Below are 22,175 nucleotides of genomic sequence, written 5' to 3' on the forward strand. Positions count from 1 at the left end.
AATATGGAGAACAATGTCTGCATGTTTCAATTGCTGAGTTATAAACAAAGTGGCTTGACATAAAATGGTTTACTGTAGAGAAACTTGCCAGTTAAGATTTCTTTACAGCGGTGGTGATAGGAACCAGACGTCTGAAGGGTTTAATGCTTGTAATAGCTCCCTTACAGATAGTTATTATTTGAAGTGGTTAAGAATATGTTGCCTGAAGCCTGAGACACTGTTTTACAGAAGTTTTACGATAAGCTTTTGGCCTAAAAGGTATTTTTCTTTCTAATCTATTCATGGTGAAGAGCTACTTTATTTATTTACTATCCAAAACCACCAGTGAACCTACACGTGTCTTCCGAGTTTTTGCATGTAACATTGATGGTAGAATCAAAATCTTTGGGGATTATTTTACCTCACAACGATATAGGCATGTAGTTTTATTTTTTAGTTTTAGGCCAAAAGCTTTTCTCGAAACCTCCACAAAACAATGTCTCAGGCATCAGGCGATTGGTGCATATTGGTGACCATTTAATGTAATAATTTTGAGTTAGGGGGGTTTTAGAGGTGTAAAACTCTTCAAACGTTTGGTTCTTATCACCACCACTGTAAACAATTTCTCTATGATGACACAACCCACATCAAAGTACTCTGAATGACTTTATTTATATCTTAACTAAATTACTTATACAGAAACATTGAAAAGTCCTTATATTCTTTATGCTGTCAGAACAAAACCTTCTATCTCTATTTTTTCAGTTTTTGACATAATTTGAAAATGTTTGTTGCCTTTTACATTGTGTGTAAATTTCATGATGAATGGAGAAGTAGGTTTTTTTTTTTCCTTCTCCTGTAAAGTTAGCATTTTGGAGACAGAAGGTTTTGTTCTGACAGCAGCGATATATATATATATATATATATATATATATATATATATATATATATATATATATAATGTATATATATATATATTAATAGTAATTCATTACACATTTGATTATATATATATATATATATATATGGAGTACCTGAGATACATGTGCTCCAATGTCCATGTAAATGTGTGGCCAAATATTGTACAAATAAATCTGTAAAGAGGATTCCTTCTGGAAGAATGTTAAACCTGTTAGTGTTTAACTCATCTTTCCCTTCATCTCTTGCTTCATTCTCCTCTCAGAGCCTGGCTTCATGTCTGAAAATTAACTTCTGTGACACAGAGCTTTCATGGTCAAACCATGGCAACCAATGAATTTGTTTATGTAGCCGAACAGGAGGGCAGAACATTTCACAACGGCCTTTCTTTAAGTTGGAATTGCAAAGGAATTAGTAGATTTAAAATGAAAAGCCATGAGAATCTGTATGCATGTCTTAACTTACATTCGCTCCCCCTTTAACACTGTAACTTTGAACATGGCTACTGTACAGTGGGAAGTCGACTTCAATGAGATTTAATGCTACTTAATGTTTGTCCTCCTTGAAGTTATCCCATGTTACATTAACATGCTCGGCGCGAGTGTAGTGTTTCAGTGCTTCAAAAGGAGATGCTAAGGTCAAGATGAGGTCTCCTAATCTGTCTCTGCTGGGAATCTCACCATCTCACAGGGGTTTGTGACAACTTAACACTCTCCAGCCCTACCTGAATACCCCGTAAACCTATTCGGCCAATTAGTGACTCCATTAGAAGCCTTTGCTGAGTGCTGGAGCACTGATGACTTTAGGAGCACAATAAAGGCCAGGCTGAGTCACATCCCAACAACCCAACACCCATGTTCTCATGTAAGAGAGAAGCTTAGGTCATCAAAACCCCTTTTACAAAGTCTTGCAGATGCAGCCGCCTCACTCTGAATAAAGGCAGCGCTGAGTCTTGTGCTCCTTTAGTGCTTATCGTTAATGGCAGCCTTCGGTTGATGAGTAACTAGATGACAAATTGAGGACTAAATAAGTGTTAGGCCTAGACAGACTTGGTTAATGAGTATGAGGAGGGACAAAATCGTAGGAGGATTATGGGAAAATGCATACCATGTGCTTGTCACACTATTATAAATTTCTGATAATAAATTCCCTAAAAATTTTAAACACCCACTCTCTTTATCGCTGTTGTCGGAAGAAAACCTTGTATCTCCATTTTTGTTGATATTCAGTTTTTGACATAATTTAATAATTAATTAATTTGAAAATGTCTGCTGCCCTTTACACTGTTTGTGAATTTCATGAAGAATGGACCAAAAGAAATGGTCCAAAATGACTAGCAAAAAAGTCTGGTTCCATTGACTTGCATTTAAAGTAAAGTAGGTTTTTTCCTTCTCCTGTAAAGTTACCATTTTGGAGTTACAAGGTTTTCTTCTGACAACAGCGATATGTTAGAAATCAATTCACCTGCACTTCTGCAGTGCACTGTACAAAACTTCACTCAAACTTTTTTTATGATGTACGTTGTTTGAAGTGGGCTTTACACATACATGAAATATCAATGCTATATTTTGATTACTACCACCTTTATTAGAGAAATTTAAGCCATGCATACACTTTGCGATTTTAGAAATCTTGTTGTTTGATGACAACTCACTGTATGTTTGAATCGTCCTTCGTGTGCAGACAAAGCCTGCGATTTATGCACACACTGTACAAAAACACTGGGCCCCACTGACTTATTTTGGCTCCAAATGGACAACAGTGAACAACAGAAAACTTTCACCTAACCATTTTTCACTAATCCACTAATGCTCATGTTATGTTCAAAATAGAGATCTTTAACCCTCTATTGCATGATGTTGCCTCTAGGCAACAAACCCATTTTCCTCACTTTACACTAACATTCTACACATTTAAAGACAATGACAGGGTTAATAAAAAAGGAAAGAGTTTGAGTGAGTCAATAAAGGCATGTATTTGGTCATATTATCTCTTAGTGGACACTGTTAAACATCTTTCTGAACATTTAGTATAATTTTTTGTTATGAGAATTTGCAGAAATATGTTTGTTGCTTGGAAGCAACACTGTGCTACAGTGGAATGGATTTAGCCAGTCACAAGCCAGATCTCACAACTTCAGGGAACACGGCTTTATATCCCATTGTCACACAATGTTGCCTCAGGGCAACATCCCCCAAAAGGACCCCTGCACACATTATTATTTAAAAATGTTATTGAATTTAATAATCAGGTAGATTTCATGTAAGAAAAATGAATCGAATATTTTTTTAATTGCTCTCATAATGTGTGCAGTAGAGGGTTAAATCAAGGCTCCTGGAACTGAACATTATCATTCTGATAGATAGTGCTTTAGAGAATTGAGTGTATTTACTCTGTCAACAGAATATTATCTCTTGGTAACAAAATGTTTGTTTGAAAGATTGCAGATCAGAAAATCCCAAAATTAAGGGCAAAAATGTGCTGAAGTGGTGGGAAAAAAGGAGAAAGCACTCAAAACAATTCATAAAAGAAAAGCCAACAAGCTTGGTTGAGCATTGAACCGATGCACTCCATGCCTAGAAGACTTCAAAGTTTCATCCAAAAGAAGGGAACAAAATACTAACCTAAATCAAATACTAACTACTTACATAAAGGAAAGAGACACTAATGTTTGTCCCCCAAATGTTTCAGTACTTTTACATTTTCAAATGATTACCAGGATCATTCTGAGTTTCTGTTCGTTAAACGTGCAGCACTATAACAACACCTGGTTGATATAGCTTTTCTGATGGATATGAATGAATAAATGATAACTCTTTAGCTGCGAAAGCAATAAATTAGTAAGACATAAAAGGTATTCAGAGAGTGTCCTAAGTGTACTTATGAGCTCTGTACATATAATTAATCGCATAACTCTATATTTATGTAATTAGGTAATTTTATTTACATATGCAAACATTTCAACACCCCCGAATTGTTGCTAATAAGTGAACATCTACTAACTAAAAAAATGGGATTTTTCCTGCAAATGCAACACTGATGTGGAAACTAGGTAATGTTTACTGGCCAAGCAAAGGCCGTGTGTATTGGAAGTGCTGAATCCGACAGCCTGAAGTAGTTTTCTCTCCCCGTTTAAGAGAACAGCAAATAGTAAAGGCTTTAAAGAGCACTGTTCTACGCCGGCTGTGAGAGGAGGGCAGCGGGGAGGGAGTCTAATCACTTTCCACGCTGCCTCCTCACACAAGCTAGAGTGAAAGATCACAGCACTAGCGGCAGGGCCAGCTAACGCAGGCCACTGCACCGCCCACTCCCATTCAGCAGCTCCTGGGGTGGCTGTTTCGGGCCGCCAAGCCATTGATGCAGTGATGGATGGCTTCATAAAGCTGCCCTTCTCCCTCTCTCGGGTGGGACGCCCAGTGAAGGAATGCCACTGCGCTCTCCCTGCAGGCGGGGGACAGATGCGCAGGCTTCGCTTTTACCCAGATCTTTCCCAGGAATCCCCTGGGACAGTGTTAGGACAGGACCTGATGTTCCTATTGTGGTGGGGAACGTAGGGTCACGCGGTAGAATCCCACCGCGCCCTGTGCACCACGCTTTGTTTCCGTCAATTTCATGACGACCCTGCCGCAGGTAGAAAAGACTTATGGGTGCTCAAGTGGAAACTCGCTGTGTGTTTTCAGGGAAAGACTGTAATAACCAGTTTGTGGGTTATTTCTCTATCTGCCCTGGGGGCCGTGGAGGGGGGTGACGACTCACTGCGGTTTCACTCAGAGCCTCTATTCAGTCTGCGGCACCGCAAGCGCAGGCGTAGAAATCGGCTCCATTCAATCAGACACGGTCAGGGTTTTAGGGAAGGGGATCAGGAGGCTTTTCCTTCATTGATTTGCCACAGTTAAGGATCCACCACGCTGTGGTACCTGGCTTGAAAGGACACCCCTAAATAACAGCATAAGTCAAACCACATGGTGGTCCCTGGAGGTTTTTTCCAGTTTTATTTATACCCAACATGCCCCGTGCTTAAAATAAATGGTAGAAGTGCTCTGAAACAGCTTTTGTGACACAGCAAAAAAAAAAATTCTTGCCTGAAACCAAAACCGAAAACCGACAAAAGGTGACATTAAAAATAAAATTTTTTCATTCCACCTTAAATAGTGCAGCAGTCGCACCCCTGAATGTAAGTGCTTCAGCATTTAAGGTGGGATGGAAAATTCAAATAGGAAGCCAACTTCAGCCTTGATATTTTTGAGTTATTCTTCACACTTTGGCTGCTGTTTGTGAATTTTTTTGCCATGTCATAAACTGAGGTTACTGATAGCGTAAGTGTGCTAGAGGGGATTTCCTTTCTGCTTTTGTAGTTTCACTGTATTCTGTGCATTAAGTGGGATGTAGTGTCAAGCCTGTAATGGAAAGGTTCTTGGGTGTTGTACCCCCTGTTGATACTCAGTATGAACAATGATTATACATCTATTCTTAAACGTCCTTCATAGAAACGGTGAATTATTATACAGCCACTGTTATTCTGCTGCTGCTCAAACTGTTTGAACAGGAGAGCGAAGGAGGAACAGTTTTTGTAATTAGTGATTCTCATTTTCATTACCATTTTTTTGGAGAGTCTTTGGAGAGATTTTGACACTTTGTTGTAGGCCTACTGAATTTTTTTATTCAAAATATTTGGTCAAAAGTTCTTCTCAATCCACTGACAAACCAATCCACTTGTGGCCATTTTTGGCCAAAGATTTTTGAAATTTTCAAAATTTTTATAAATCCCTATAACAAAATATTTCTATTTATTGGTGCCAAGATCTTTCTTAAAGACACTGGAAGGTCCCCACCATCACAATTTCAAGCGACACATGGAAAGGCCACAAAAAGCCAAAAAAAAGGAAAAGAAAAGGCCACCACGATGCAATGACGCAATATATCAAGTGGCTCGACACTTCCTCAACAGTCAGGGTGTTGTGAAGCGCATGGATGGAATTAAAAACGCAGCGCACTGTGGTTAAGCAGGAACTGCTCCGAGCCTGTACAACAGGCCCTTTCAGCCCGCTCGAACACAGATGACATTGTAATCGCTCAATCGAAGACGAAAATGACAGAGTGGCCACATGCGCCAGTAATAGTCCAGTGCTTCATAGAGCGTTTTTAGGAGGCTTTTAAGTTGCACTGGGCTGTGGGCAGCTGAATAGGAGAAGAGGAGGACAATGCTTTTAAAGTGTCCCCTTGATGTCACAGACTATTACCCAGATATTATGAGTAATTATGTTAGCGTCCTGCAGGAACCGGGGTGTACATGGGTAGAAGCGGTCCAGAGAGAGGTTTTTTGCATGTGTGTGGGAGGGAGGGTTTGCAAGAACAGGAGATTTTTTGTGTTCGAGAAAGAGAGGCTTGGACACTTCATCTTCTCTTCTCTGTGCTGCCAAAAAGGCCAGAGGTCAAATGTCAGGGCGATTGAAGAATTCCGAGCTGCATGCCGACAGATCGGGTTTCGGGGCTGGGGGAGGGGAGGGATCTGCCCTAAAGGGAAAGGTGCCTGTGTATGTGTGAGCTTGTCCCAACAGCTTTTTTGTTTAAGGCATCTCATGGTTGCCTTTTTGCTCTGGAGGCTTCTGAGGTTTCACTCAAAGCTGAGCATGTTTTCTCAAGGTGCAGAGGGCGTTCGGGATAGTGGCCCCTGCTACTCTGTGGTTTGTGTTTCAGTTACTGAAAATAAAACTTGGAAATAAAAATGACATTTGAATAAAGTTTTGAAGAATGCATATGCTGTTAAGAATTAGCCACGACATGTATGTTAAAAACCTTGTGAATTGCATGTCCAGCTGGTTTTCTTACTTGGGGGATACATTCACTCTACATCTCTTAGGACAGACAAGGTTTAGGGAAGGCCTTTTCAGAAGAACTTTTCTTGTTTTTCCTCATTATCAGGTTAACCTTGTTCTACAGCCTATCAGAAATTCTTATGGTTTAATCAGACTAGAGTTGCACAAAGTATTCAACACTTTTTCAATACTGCAATTTGGAAATCAATTCTTTACTCTATCATTCTATACTTTCAATACATTTAGTTCTTTATTTAAAAAAGTTAGCAGGCAGACATTATAGTTTGCCTGTATTTGAAGAGTTTTATACTGATAAAAAAGATTTCTGTGTTCAATCCAATAAACATTTGGTGCTTAGACAGTGTTGAGTGTTTATAACCTTTTGCCATAGTATCATTTGGTATCGAACACAAAAACAAAATTCTGGCATCTTGACATCTGTAACTCACACCCAGTTTCCCCATAATGAACTACGTATCTCACTTTAAATTAACATATTCTTCAAGTGTTATAAATATCTCATGTACTAGACTAAGAAATTTCAGCATTTAAGTAGCATAAACATTGTGAAATTCTTAATTGGCTCATAAGACTAATAGGACTTGATAGAACTAGATGAATGTTTAAATGGTTCTTTCCATTTTAAAATTGTTCTTCTCTTTAATAGAAAGCTGTTGTATATGATTCTTTAAAACTGCATTATAATGTTTTTGTTAAAATCATGGAGTCAGGAGAAAAACATACTAACATTGTCCCGTTTAATCCCTTAAAACCCCAGACTTATTACGTCCTAATTCTTATTATTCAGTAACTACATGGCCTATGATGAAAACCTGCTGAGTTATTCTTTAGTTATAGAAGTGTGTAATAGATGTTTAGATCATCAAACATGTCCTGGCCATTTAAGGAGTTAATAAGCTCATGATCTCGTGAAATGTAAACCCTTTAATGCTGGGTAGAATCTAAAGTCAGCTCATAAAGAATTCATTAGAATTACAATAAGTAATGGTACAGTAAGATTTTGCACAAAACGTGGTATAAAAAACTACATCCCACCCCTGGCCTAACCTTACCTGTCAAATGTGCAAACCTACAAATGTATAAAAACATATGAGGGTTAGGTTTTGGGTTAAGGTTAGGGTTAGGATTAGGGCCAAGGTTAGGGTGAGGTGTTGGGTAAGGTTGGTAAGGTTATGTTTTACATAATGGAAATAACATATTAATACATCTACTTAATGTAAGTAATGTATCAACAGAACATCTACCAGATATTTACTTCAGTGTATTCAGATGCTTCACTACTGCTACTTCACTGATATGCTGTTAATGTGTTACTGATAATCTGTTAAGATCTTATTAATCATCTACAAAGGACCACGCCAAAAACAGTGTAACTGAACCATTACGTGGTTCTTTACATACTAAAAAAAGAAAGAGAGCTACACTCTTAAAAAAGGGTTCTTCAAATGTTCTTTAGTAAAGGCAACTTTCAAAGAAACATCTGAATGTTTAAATGGTTCTTTGCATTTCTCAACTGTTCTTATCCTTAATAGAAAGCTGTTGTATGTGATTCTTTACAGCTGCATTATCATTTTTTTGTTAAAATCATGGAGTCAGGATAAGAGCGTGCTAATATAAGATGTGCGTGTCCTGCTGCGAGTTTCCCTGCAAAGCCTGTTATAATATTAATTTAATAAGTCTGAGATATCGTCTTGTACTTTGCTTCGCTTTTCAAACCATGTCGTATGTCTTTCCGTATTAGCATATTAACATCACATGCACAGGCTTTTGCATGTGATATTAAGATTATATTAGATAATTCACTCACATTCACTCACGACACGTCCTTCACCAAGTTTTGACTAAGTTCTCTTTGAATTCTCTTTCAATGCGCTCGCAATCATCAGATTCATCCCCTTGGGGGAGGGACGATCTACCTTAAGTTCTTCTGCACGTTGCATGCAATTACACATTTCCATCAGAGAAGAGGTCCAAGGTTTTAATTTTAAAGAACAGTTCTATACAGCAGCAACATGGGTTCAGCTATTGTCATAGTCATAAAGGAAATTTGGCTACTTTATAGAAAATGTTCTTCTTGGGGCTTGTTTTTCTCATATAAGTGTTTTATTACATAACTAAATATTATACAAGTTAAATAAGTGTCTGCTAACCATGTAACATAACAGATATCCTATTTTTTGTTTGTGGTACAAAAGGGCATTGCTTAACCACCGTTTCATCAACTTCTACTTTGCTTAACTCTTGTATTAAGAACCATTGCTCTGAGTCAAGTTTTCCACAAAAACAGACGTTGCGCAACTCAGTAGGGGAAAAGGGCATTATTGCATATTGACCACACAAAGGTCACTCTCGCTCAAATCAGCTACGATTCCCTCCCTTTTGCTCCACATTCAGACCCAACGTGCTCGTCACACTCCCACATACAGATACGTACTGCCAGAGTGCAGTGTGTATAATGAGCCATTTTACAGTATCACATATTTAGCCTCTTTCGTGGCCATCTGCTCTTTACATGGCTATGGGTCGTTAAAGACCCAAACAAACTGTTGCCGAATAGGACTGGGGTCCAAGCCCCAAGCGCTTTGGCCCGCCACCAAAACCCCGCAAGCTTTGAGCCCAACTGTGTTCAGGTCCAGCTCTGTAACTAATGGGGCACTTGGAGAAAGCGTAAGCCTTTGATGCTGGTCTTTTTAACAACGTGTTCTTTCGGTGATTGGGGTGAGAATTGGCCAGCAGGGTTCCAGGGGGAAAATGTAAACCACGGATTAGCTGGACTAATGGCCCCTTGCTTGTCATTGACGTTAATTAGCGTTAATTGGGGCCACCTTCTCTGTATTTTTTTCTGGGGGGGGGTGTTTTTGGGGAGGAGGCCTGGGGAGACCTGCGCATGGTGGAGCTTTCAAAGTGATCACCCCGCTTAACATCGGGCCAGTAGCAACTCGTCCTCTGACCACTTCCTCTGTTTCACTCTTCTCTCGTTGTCAGAGCTAATTTGCTTTCGCAGCACTGATTCTCATTCGATGGGCTTGATCTTCACAGCCATTTAAGAGGTCACTGTTTTTTTTGGTCGTTGTTTAGGGCTCAGATCCTCCCTGGCTTGTCCTACTCATCAGTGTTTGTGTTCCCCCCTCAGCTGGGATAGGATTTTCTGAAGGCTTCCGCATCGTTTGCCCAAAATCTTGTTCTCTATAATCCGACGCTTTGTTGGTTTGGTTAACCCCTCCATTGTCTTGAAGGGCTGTCCTGCTTTGATGCTATTTAACGGAGTCACATGATGCTAAAGCCGCTTCACAACTCAGAATGCTGTTAGTTATTTGCATTGCAGGTCCTGAATCGATAAAGCAGTAACCAAGGGCGGTTGTTTTTGTAAGTGGCTGCAGGCCGTATCTGCTGGACTGCCATTGCTCATCTGGCTGGACAGGGGCTGCTTAGTGGGAAAGGAGGCCCCAGTTTGGTGGATTTTCTCTGGTCAACACCTGGTATCACTTTATTAACCCTCGTCCGTCGCGACCCCCGAACACTCGGGAACAGTGGGGCCATCGGGGCGGCCCCCACGGACGTCAGGGGCTGCCTTTGAAGGGGGGAAATGATGCCCCACATTGGAGCCTCAATGATGACTTTACCAGTACCGTGACCCCTTTGACCTCGTACCCCTCCTCCCCTCCCCACAGCTGCTGGCCCCCACCGGCCTCCAGTGAGCTGCAGTAGGAGAGAGAGCAGGGAGCACTGGAAAGGGAGAGAACGGCAAAAGGTCAACTGGTGGTCAGAAGATTTTTATTGGGATTGAGAGGGAGAGGGAAAGACGGAGGGAGAATGCGTTAAAGACCACCGTCTGAGATTTTAACTGCAGGGAATTTGGTCTCCCCCCTCCCTCGGCAAGTTAAGTCCAGTTCGGCTGAAGTAAGCAAAGAGACATGGGTTTCGTAAGCCATTTTTGCTGTGATGTTCTTTGAACAACATGTGTGACCCGAATTCAGGCAAACAATTCAACGCTTTTGGTCATTTCTATGTCGATGTAATTATGGAAGCCATGATTTTAAGACAAAACATGATTATGCAGTAATGCCCTTGTGCTCTTCAATCACAGCGCAACTATCACTGGGATACGATAAGCCTGACCCAGAGGAAAACTGTGGCTGAATCCCTGATCTCTTCCAAAGATCTGGATTCCTCACAATTGTATTTGTGTTCTCCTTCGTTTCCTCTTCCAGGCGTTGTTATCTACTGGTGGACACAGAGATGCCTCGGTCCTCAAGATGTATCGGTTCTACGTGTTTGCACCGTTCCAACTCTCGCTGCGTGGGCAGCAGGGGTGCTTCCACGGGCCGCTGCCATTGCGGGGAAAACCAGAGAGAAAACACAAGGTTATCAGCAGACGTGACCCTTGGTGTCACGCCTGTTCCACCGCCGCCATAACGCGCAGTCACAAGGCTTCCCCCTCGGGCCGACCTGCTGGAGAAATTTACAGCCTGATCGCATGACTTAAGTCCTTGGGTAAAAATGCCCATAAACATTGCATTATAGTGATGGAAGTGTTGGGGGGGATAAGGGAGGGACAAAGCAAATCTCTTACAGCCCAGTATTCTGCCTTGTTAAGCTCATTGGTCACAGTTTCCTTGCCTGATGATTTATAATGTTGTGTTTTCCTTCTTGTGGCCTGCTTGTGGTTTCCGAAGCTGCAATTGTGCATAAGGAAGGGTGGATTTGTTACAAATGTATTTGAGGCAATACATATCTGTGCTGCTGCAACAAAACACTGTATCTCAGAAATGGGAACTTCATAAGAGAAAGGAAAGAAAACTTTTCTTAACTGTAGGGGAAAGTGCTGCACTGTTTGGTTTTAAAGCAAAATTAATAATTTTTTATACAAGCAATCTACACATGAAGATGTAAATGTTGTTGACAATAACGTCTATGAACAATTCAGCTGAAAGTGGCACAAGTGCAAACGTTACAACTTTAAAGGCAGCGTTGATCATAACAAATAAAGGGGCTATTTGTAAAAGTCAGGTAAATCGATACAAAAGACAATTAATTAAAAATAAATTATGCTATTTGAAGCAGATGAGCTTTCCAACTTCAATACATAAAAAGATATTAATCCAAAAAAAGGACTGTTTTGAATTCATATGCTGGTATATGCACTTCTCTTACTGTGGGTCTCTTAGTCAAAATGCTAAACTCTTACAAAAGAGGATTCGTCAATGGTTCTTTAGTATAGAAAACGGTTTTATTTAGAACCACAAGTTCTATATAGAACCTGTTCCAAGCTTAATCATTCTTTGCATAGTAAAGAAGACTGATGGAGAATGTGCTGTAGATGGTTATATACAGAATATTTTTGAAAAAGGTTCTACATAGCACCAAAAAGGGTTCTGCTGTTGTTATGATGTCAAATTTGCAACAACAGAAGGACCTTTTTTGCTGCTATATAGAAGCATTTTCAAAAAGGTACTATATAGAACCACGTACAGCACATTCTCCATCAATATGAAGAACCCACTCATGATGCAAAGAACCCTTTAAACTTGCTAAGGGTTCTTTACGAGTTCATGGTTCTATATAGAACCATATTCTTTATGAAAAAACTCTTGAAGAACCATTGTTCTACAAGTGTGTGCAATAAAACTAACCCTGCCAAGCGGAGGCTGTACTTTAGCCTAGCCAGCTTTCGCTATTATCACAAGTTTTTATGTGCTTCAAAATGCTGGCATATTACAGCCGCCAAAAGGCCGACTTAAACACATAATTCAACCTTTACATTTTAAAAATGGTATAAAGAGTTCAGGGTCTTTGGAGTGAATTTCAAGAAATATCTTTCCAACTGGCATCACAATTCACAGATGATGTTGCGAGACAATGATTAAAAGCATGTTCTACTGGAACCTTTTTCAAATTTCCATGTTACTTTTTGCCCCATGTGAGTTTGAGCCCTGATCTCTCTGATATAAAGTACTGCTATTCTAACTAATCCTGGACCTTTTCTACCGGACCATTCGTCATGAAGTGTTCATACAATGTAAACAGCAACAGGCATTTTTAAATGGTGTAACAAATGAAAAACAAATACAATGTTCTGATACAACAGCGATGATATACTGTGAGTCTACCAGGAAGGACACTTCAAATGTCCGGAGAGTCAAACAGAAAGATGATTCACGCTCTTCACAGCTCCGTGCCCAGAAATTTCCTTCATGATAAATTCAAAATTTAACATATGTCCTGATGATTTTAGTGGACAAAAGAATTACTCTATACTTTGACCTTTGCATCTCTCTCTCTCTGTCCATTCTTTCTTTCTCTTTCTCTCTGTCTCTCAGTTAGCTGTCTCTGTAGGCATCTTTTTATGGAGCTGACATTCCTGGGCCGGCCGAAACAGAAGCTCTTGTTTAGGAGCCACCCTCCCCATCCAAAGCCCTTTTTTATCATCTTCCTAGTTTTGGAGCCTGGGAGCAAAGGTCAAGACCCCCTCCAGCTTCAGAGACATGTCAGGTCATGCTAGCCACATGCTGTACCGCTCCCCGTTTAGCTCTGAAAACCGCCTGACTCCACACCTATCGCAGAGCTGTGGACGTGTGCGTTTACGACAGCACGTTACGAGCGCTTTAGAGCCACCGAACCAGTGAAATGTACGTAATCTGAACGTTTCATTTACAGATAGAAACATCTTGGAAGAGTCGTTCTCTATTTCTTTCAATCCGACATTGCAAACTGCTGCTGTTGAAACAAGACCTTATATATAAGAGGCAGATGGCATTTTCTATATATATATATATATATATATATATATATATATATATATATATATATATATATAAACCATGAAAAATTACGTTAAAGGTTTTCATGTAAGAGCAATTATATAAACTACTTTAATACAAGTCTTATATGTATTGTATTTAGTATTATAACCAAACAAAGGCAAGATTGAAAATCGGTTCGAATTTGAAACTGTGCATTTTGAACTATGTGTCACAGAAAGTACTCTTTTGGAGGTTCTAGCACATTCAGAGTTGGCTCCGGTGGTCCCGTCAGGCTGTGTGGGTCTACACACTGCCACTTTTCTAGCTGAATCAGCATCCATGACTGGCATGAAATATGAAACTTGGATGCATAAACAGGAATGAAAAAAAATTAGGGGAAGACCCCTAACCCTAACGCAGGACCCCTCTGAATAGACAAACAAATAACCAAATAAATCTGGAGGCCACTGAGTCGAGGTTAGCAACCCCAGAGGGGGTCAGTACAGGAACAGATAAATCTCAGTTAAGGACGCCATGATTCTTAGCATTTAACCTCTTAATCAACCCCAGTCAAACAAAGGAAGGAGCACACGCTAAAATTGTCATCGCTGACTACTGTATGAAGTACATACTCTAAACTTTCATTCAGCTCTACGGAACCCATCTGGGGTTTAATGTGCCTTCAGTGAGTTCGGAAGGCTTTCGTAAAGCAAAGTGATAGAAATCGGTGAGGATGTATCTCTGAAACTTTCCTGGCATGAATGAATTTACAAGTATGCAAGTATGAATGCATGAATTTACAGTACTAGTCAGAGATCCTTCATTTATTGAACCTTCAGCCAAAACAGCCATTAAGTACAAGTTATTCATTTTTCAGTGTCAGGAAAACATATCCTTAACAGAAAATTACACCAAAGCGTAAACAATTAAATATAATTAAAAGTGTCGTGTGTCCTCTCTTTCAGTTTATTGCAGCTTCTGCTGGGATGTTGTCCATGCTTCTTATAAACATCTCCAAAGTTCAGTCTTAGACGTTGGCTGCATTTTCTGCTTCAGTCCATAAAACCTTACTCCACATCTCACATTTTCTCATTTTCTCAGTTGCTTCTTGACAGCTACACATCCTTTCAGACTCATAGTGCTGAGTCGTCTTCTCACAGTGGGAGGATGGACAGAAACACCTGTGGATGGATCTGTAGTACTTGATTTTCTCATATCTACATTTTTGTCATGTTTCAGTTTTTGACATGACGAATGGACCAAAAGAAATGGCCCAAAATGAACTGGACAACAATTCTGTTTCCATTGACTTAGTAAAGCATGTTTTTCGCATCTCCTGTAAAGTTTCCTTTTTGGAGATACAAGGTTTTGTTCCAACAGCAGTGATATATCTAATCTCCACAGAAGTATCTCCTGAAAAATGAAGAACTTATACTTTCTCTGGAAATGAAATGAACAGTGACTTTTGCACAGTTCTGCATATTTCTTTTCATATATATATAATGTTAAAAAACTAAATTGGTTCAGTCCAATACTTTAACATGTCCATTCTTGCATTTCCATTCTTTCAGAAACCAACATAACTGTTCTAATCCTAGAAGAGATGAAAAATTGGTTAATTGTTTTATTTTTTTCTTTTTAGCCTGTATCTGGGCCTCATATAATGATATATTAACTTATTAATTATTAATTAATTTATCAAAGGTTGTTATGACCAAAATAAATCCAAATGCAATTCTATATATTGTCAATAAAGTTAGCAAATATGCTTGCTGCAATGATTACATAATCATCTGATCACAATTATGCTTTTATTGAGATGTTTGAGTTCCGAGTGGTGCTGTAACACTACTTGCTGCTGCCTTTATCACAGGACCACAGTGAGTACTGTTTTTTTTATCTGAGGTGAAGTTGTGTTTATTGTCAGGAAGCAAGATAGCTAATCAACCAAAATGGTCACTTTGGCTTGTACTTTAAAAAAAGACAATGACATTGTAAATCACAATTATTTTTACAATAATCAATTATAAGATAAAATGTTATGATTGTGACAGGCCTGTTTAAACCCGCATAGACACTCTAGCTTGATGAACAGTTTCTCACATCATGATACAGGATACAAACAGAATCATGTGAGAACACAGAAAAGTACATTCAGACATGTTTTGTACTTACAGGTTGTGACTGTGAAAATACCACATACATGGCATATAAATCTGGCAAAATGATACATCTATGGTCCAATGGTCATATTCAATTTGATGTTCTGATAGAACTATCTGAATATGGCAAGACAGCTTTTCTTATAGTACAGCATCAAACTGGAATGATCTGCCTTTGAATTTTGTTTTTGTCCTATTGTTGGTTGTCCTTTCGGTTGTGTGCTGCGTTCTTGGCCAGGGCTCACTTGTAAAAGAGACTGTCATCTCAGTGTGACTCCCTGGTTAAACAGACTTTAAATAAAAAAACACTGAATGAAATCACCGAACATGCGATTTGGGAGTTTGGTGTTTTTCCCTTAACATTTTTGTTTTGTTCCTCAAACTGGTTCAGGGCCCTGATTCTTATAGTAAAAAAAAAAGCATTTTTCAGATGGTGGGCCACGAGAGCTGCAGAGGCGAAGCCAAGGGGTGGCCGTAGTGGCCAGTTCCACCCTAACATGAAGCATGGCTACTCTTCTGTCCACCCCAATTATGGAAAGTAAAACAGTTACCCATTATCAGTGAGCAATCATCAGTCATGATTTATTGTTGAAAATCTCCCATCGAGGTAGTTATCAATAAGAATATGATGATACTGCATTTAATAATTAGCCTGTCTTACTGTGATAGGCTCATTTTCTTGGCAAACAGGTGAGTGAATGTTGAATGCTGGGTCCCTTTAGCAGTGCTGCTCTGTGAGCTACATTATAAAGTAGGCTATTCGATGCGAAGATGAGTAACTATCAAAAATTAGTCAGCTATAATCATTTATCATGCTAATGACCTTTTACAAATGAGTACAAGCAGGTGTTGTAGGTTACCTTATACCAAGTGTTGGCAACCCAAATGTTAAGAGGAGCCATTTTGTCCTTTCAACAAAATTCAAATCACCTTGGGAGCCACAACATTTTATATCCATTTTACCATCTTGGCTGTAAATATGACTCAGTATGTGCTGATGTTCTAGTAAAGGCTACAAATATAATACAAACGAAAACACAGACTTACTTTGCTCTGCTTTAAGCTTTAGCTCAGCTACAGCCGCTTTTCTCGCATCTCCAGCAGGAAACTTTTCTTCCAAAGTGGAATAGTTTCTTGTAAAATGTCTCTCCACGTTTGACTTTTTACGAAGCTGAAATCGCTTCTCATTCGCCAGCTTCTCGTTAGAATTTTTTAGTTCCACCTTAAATGGTGCCTGAGGCGCCAGAATGTAACAACTGCACCATTTAAGGTGGAACGGGAAAATTCGAACAAGAAACTGACTTCAGCTTTGCAACTTTTTAGTGTTCAACACTTTCCCGATGCAGATTAAACGTATCAGGAAACCAGCTGGAGTGATTAGAAATGCAAATAAGTCCATTCGTCTCCAAATTATCGCTGTTTGTCTTAAACCTTTTCTTTGCCTTTTTGTTACCTGCTAGCTAGGTGAGTTTGTTGTCATTGCTATGGTGACCAGCAGTCTGTGTGGCAATCTTCAGGGTTAAAGGGTGAATTAACAGTTGTACATTAACTCCAGCATTTGAGACCATTTTTTGTTAAAACCATGTTGAACGATCAGCAGAGCTTTGTTTTACTGTAAAGCAGGATTATTTTATTTTTTCCTATAAATCTAATTCTGCTGTGGAGCTGAAACAGGGCAGTAAAAGAGCCGCATGTTGCTGACCCCTGCCTTAGACAGTGTTGCCTGGCTAGCTTTCCGATCACTAGACTTGTGTACAAGCTGTAGCGAGGGCAGCCTAAATTAATAACTTCTATGGCCTGTCTATATAAAATGTATATGTTTTAATAAAGTTGGTATAATTAACTTTATTCAAATCATTTGGCAATAATTGTACTGATGTACTGTTTTATTCATGTGGAAATGAAGGACAGATTGAATTATGCACTGAGAAAAAACAACACGTTATGTCATTTTAATACAGTAAAGCTATTGTATTTGTTTTTTTCCAAGCAGTGTGCCAAATCTCTGGGTCATACTTAGATTCAGATCATTTTAGCTACACCCACCTTTGAGCGGGTCAAATGAAATATTTCAAATTCCACCCAAAGTTTAATGATTTGACTTATGTACTGCTGTTGTTGGGTAAAACAGCTCATAATCTGATCATATATTAACAATATATACAATTTTTGGGTTTTATCCTTTTTATCTCTAATACTCTATGTACTGCTTTTGGCTTTTAAAAAGTTCCACCCAGCCGGATTACTAAAAATACAAACGTGTTTGTGTGTGCTGCTACAAATGGCACGGGTGCACTGACCAGATGGTAAAAGAAGAATGAGCTGCTAAACAGCTCACCCACAAAACGATTAGCTTGCATTATCAACAACAATAGCAGAGTCAGCGAAGACCCATTTCTTTTTCTTCCTACGCATGTAGTCTTATGTAGTCACACAATGGCCCATTTTACTCAACAGCTAACTAAACTAAAACTTTTGAATGCTACAACAGTTTTGAACGCTAGAACTATTCAGAGGTCCTTGTTGATTTCATCTTATTAACTCTATAGATACCGTAGTTAAGAAAGCTTAGCTTAACCTCCCAGAGCTTGGACCTAAACCTGTCCAACAGGTCCAGAAGGCCATATTTAGCACCACATTCAGGTTACCTTAACCATTCTTTCTGGACTGTGAAGTCTTATGTGCCTGAAGACAGGAGTGACTCATGGGTCATGCAGTGTCAGAGCCTCCATAAATTATCTAGCAAACCAGTGGCCTTTGCTTTTCCTAGGCCATTCTGTGCGTCCGCATTTACTGCTTGACCCCATTCTTAGAGGCAGTGTGCCAGTTGCTGTGGTCGTCCATCACCCTTGCAGGTACTAACTGTTCTTTCCTTTTTTTATTTATCATCGCTCCATGTAATGTAAACTTCCGATCCACCATAAAGGTCTTACTTTATCAGAGAACGCTATTCTTTCTTATACACCTCCATTTCGGTCAAAACACCATTACTGTTATCATAAGTTACTCATTTTTCAGGAGATATTTTTTGAGCAGATTAGATATAAGATAATCCACAGGCATAAGGAAGGAGAAAGTCAAAGCTGGAAACATGTTTCCAAAACTGGAGTTCAAAAAAGACAGAGAAACTGACTCCTAACAACCACCCGCAAGACTTGCTAGACCACTAAAATTGTGCCCTTCAGAAAAAAAGCACTTCAAGCTTTGATCTTTGAGAGAGAGGAGAAAATCAAGCTCCACTCTTGCTTCAGATCTGAAAATATAAACAAGTGTTTCTGTCCATCCTTTCACTGTGAGGAGACAACTCATTACTATGGGCCTCATATACCAACCGTTCTTAAGAAGAAATTTCTTCTTAAAACCCACATACACAGTTTTACAAAGACTGACATTCACCAATGTTTCCTTATTTGGGATTTGTTCTTAGGTAAGAACAGAATCTGCACACACTCAAGAGCACAAAGGTGCGAATAATTCTACGGTTTAAGGACACGTCATGAATCTGATGTAGACTTTTTCTTAGGACCTTCCTCAAGACCACAATTAAGAAGAAACGTAGGAAAATATTGGTGAACGAGGCCCTGTGAGTCTGAAAGGATGTGTAGTGGTCAAGAAACTGTCACTGAAACTGTCAAGAACAATAGATCGGCAACCCCAAAGTCCAGACCTCAACTCCACTCAATGTATTTGATAATTACTTGAATCGTTAGAAGCAGAAGATGTGACCAGCGTCTTATGCTGAACTTTGGAAGTGTGGAAAAATATCCCTGTAAATTTCTTTGAAAAACTGAAAGCACGTCTCCTGAAAAGAATGAATGCTGTAAAAAAGGTGAAGAGTGGACACAGTAAATACTGAAAAATGTGATTATATTTAGTTGTTCAGGCTTCTGTGTAATTTTTCTGTTAAATGTAAGTTTTCTGCTTTTTTCCAGACGCTGAAAAAGTGAACATGTACTTAATGGCCGTTTTAACTGGAAATTAAATTAATGAAAGGTTTCTGACTTTTGCACAGAACTGTACATTATTAAACGCTGTCTTAACAGGTGTTGAGTGGGGAAATTTAACCTAATTTTACAGAGTTTGTGAACTGGCGGTCTGGCATGAGGTATTCATTGTTCAAGGATCAAGCTTGATAAAATGGAAGTGCTGATCTTCTTGGTAAAAAAACAGGCCTGGAGCTTAACTGTTAGAAAATAATCACACTTTTCCCAAAATCGTTCTATCCCAACACTGAGTACATCACGCGTCATGACAAAAGATCATCAGAATTCATTTAGACTTTCTTAAAAGCCTGCACTGTATAGAATTACACTTAATCACTGGCCCCTGCCAAAATAAAGCCCTTAGTCAGTCCAACCACAGCCTGCGGAATGATCTAATAGCAAGTCAAGGGGCTAATTGGACAACAGGTAGGGTTACATGTGACAACAATTAAGCCAAGCTAAAGGCCAACAGTATAGCCTCCGGCATTAGAAGCACTGCACTCAACCAGGGGCAGCAGTGGAGCTTTGTTTCTTTTGCCTGCTCTTTAAATGGGTACTATATGTTCCATGTGCGTAACTCAATCACTTATTTTCCTTCATTTCTAGTCATTTATGCTGCACATAATTTGTAAATTTCAATTTTGTGGTAATCATAATGGGGGAGTGCTGGTAATGTGATATTTTGGGGGATTTATTACATCACTGGTGACTTAAAAACCCAGAGAATGGGCAGCCATAAGTGTTTTACCTGGTTTACAGGTTTGGCTTCCTCTTTTGTCAGCCTTTGGCAGCAGATGAGGGTTTCTGGGAGAGAAATAACACAAAAGAATTAGTTTGGAAGACATAGCGAAGAAAGCTGAGGAGGGTACTTAAGTCAGAGATGGTTCTGTTCTGAAGTTTTGTGAATTAGTTTGCTGCCGAGTTGATTAGAAATTAGAAAACGTGTGTTTAGTAATGCCATAAAAACATACCATTTATATAGCTGTCGTTATCAATGCCGGCTAAAGCTTTTTCATTTAAATCCTTAAAGTATGTTTCTTAAGCTTGCCGTAGTTCTGCACATCCGTTTTTTTTTGTGATCAATATTTTATTAACAAGTAAAACACGAGATGTTCAAAAAGCCCAGGACATGCCCACAGAGCTTCCCACAACAAACATAGTACAGAGACAACAGTTCTGCACATTCTTTTAAAATTTCTGCATAATTCAGTTTCTGGGATATAAACAATGTCATTCTGATTGGTTTGATGTAAAATGGTGCATTGTAGAGAAACTTACCAATTCACACTTCTTTACAGTGGTGGTGATAGGAACCAGGGACCACGATGTCTATTTATTGTCTTATTTACTATGCAAAATGACCAATGAACCTATACGTGTCTTCTGAAATTTTTTGTAATGTTGATAATGGTTAAATAGCGGTAAATAAAAAAAAGGTGGGTACCCTGCACGTACCTCTCCACCATGAATGTATTTTTAGTTTTTTTTTTAAATACCTAAACATTTTAAAATATGCTTTAGGCTGAAACCGTATCTAAAAATGAGCAAAACACAATGACTCAGGCAGCATATTCGTTCTGAGAAAAGTTGCTTTTATAGGCATTAAACTCTTCAGACGTCTGGTTCCTATCAGCACCACTGTGAAATGCTCAGGACGTTTCTCTAAAATGGAGCATTTCAAACAAAAGCACTTTGAATAACACTGCTTACATCTTAACTATTTTACTATGTAGAAATTTTGAAAAATCTGTGGAATTCCCCTTTAACTGTTACCAATTTTACCAGCTCACCTTTTGCAACGTCACTGGTAGAGTTCTGTGGCATAACAATGTTTTCACTGTATCTGTAATAGCTGTTAGTACCACAAAGTCATATACATATACATACTACGCTTTACCACAATTATTGTGTTTTGTCTATCAGTGAACGCAAATTTTCACAGCCGTTTGGATTTAGCTAACTGTCCTAAGTAGTAGGGCTTAGTTTTAAAGAGGAATTCCACTATTTTTTTTTTTTTTTCAAAATTTGCAATAATTAAAGGGTTAAGATGTAAACAAAGTCATTCAGAGTGGTTTGATATGAAATGGTCCATTTGTAGAGAAACATACAGACTCTGATTTCTTTACAGTGGTGGTGATAGGAACCAGGTGTCCTGATGTCTACAACACAAACATAGCCATTTTATTTACTATCCAAAACCACCAGTGAACCTACCCATCTTCTGAGTTCTGATCTGATCTTCTGATGATGGTAAATCAGGAATAAATCTGAAAAAAAAAAAACACATTTTCTGTGGGAACTATTTTGCCTCACAAAACCCTGCATGCTTCCTTCCGCCATGAATGGATTCAAATAACTGGATTAAAATACATTTTAAACCACAACTTAATAATAAAAAAAAAACTATCATGAAACAAAGTGTCAGACACCAAGCAGCACATATCTAACACCTTCATGCAATAATGTTCTCTGAGGGAGTTTTAGAGGTGGACGTCTGGTTCCTATCGCCACCACTATGAACGATTCTGACTGGAAGTTTCTCTAGAAGGGAGC

The sequence above is a fragment of the Colossoma macropomum genome, unplaced genomic scaffold (genome assembly GCF_904425465.1).
Source record: "Colossoma macropomum unplaced genomic scaffold, Colossoma_macropomum, whole genome shotgun sequence".
Taxonomy (NCBI): Eukaryota; Metazoa; Chordata; class Actinopteri; order Characiformes; family Serrasalmidae; genus Colossoma; species Colossoma macropomum.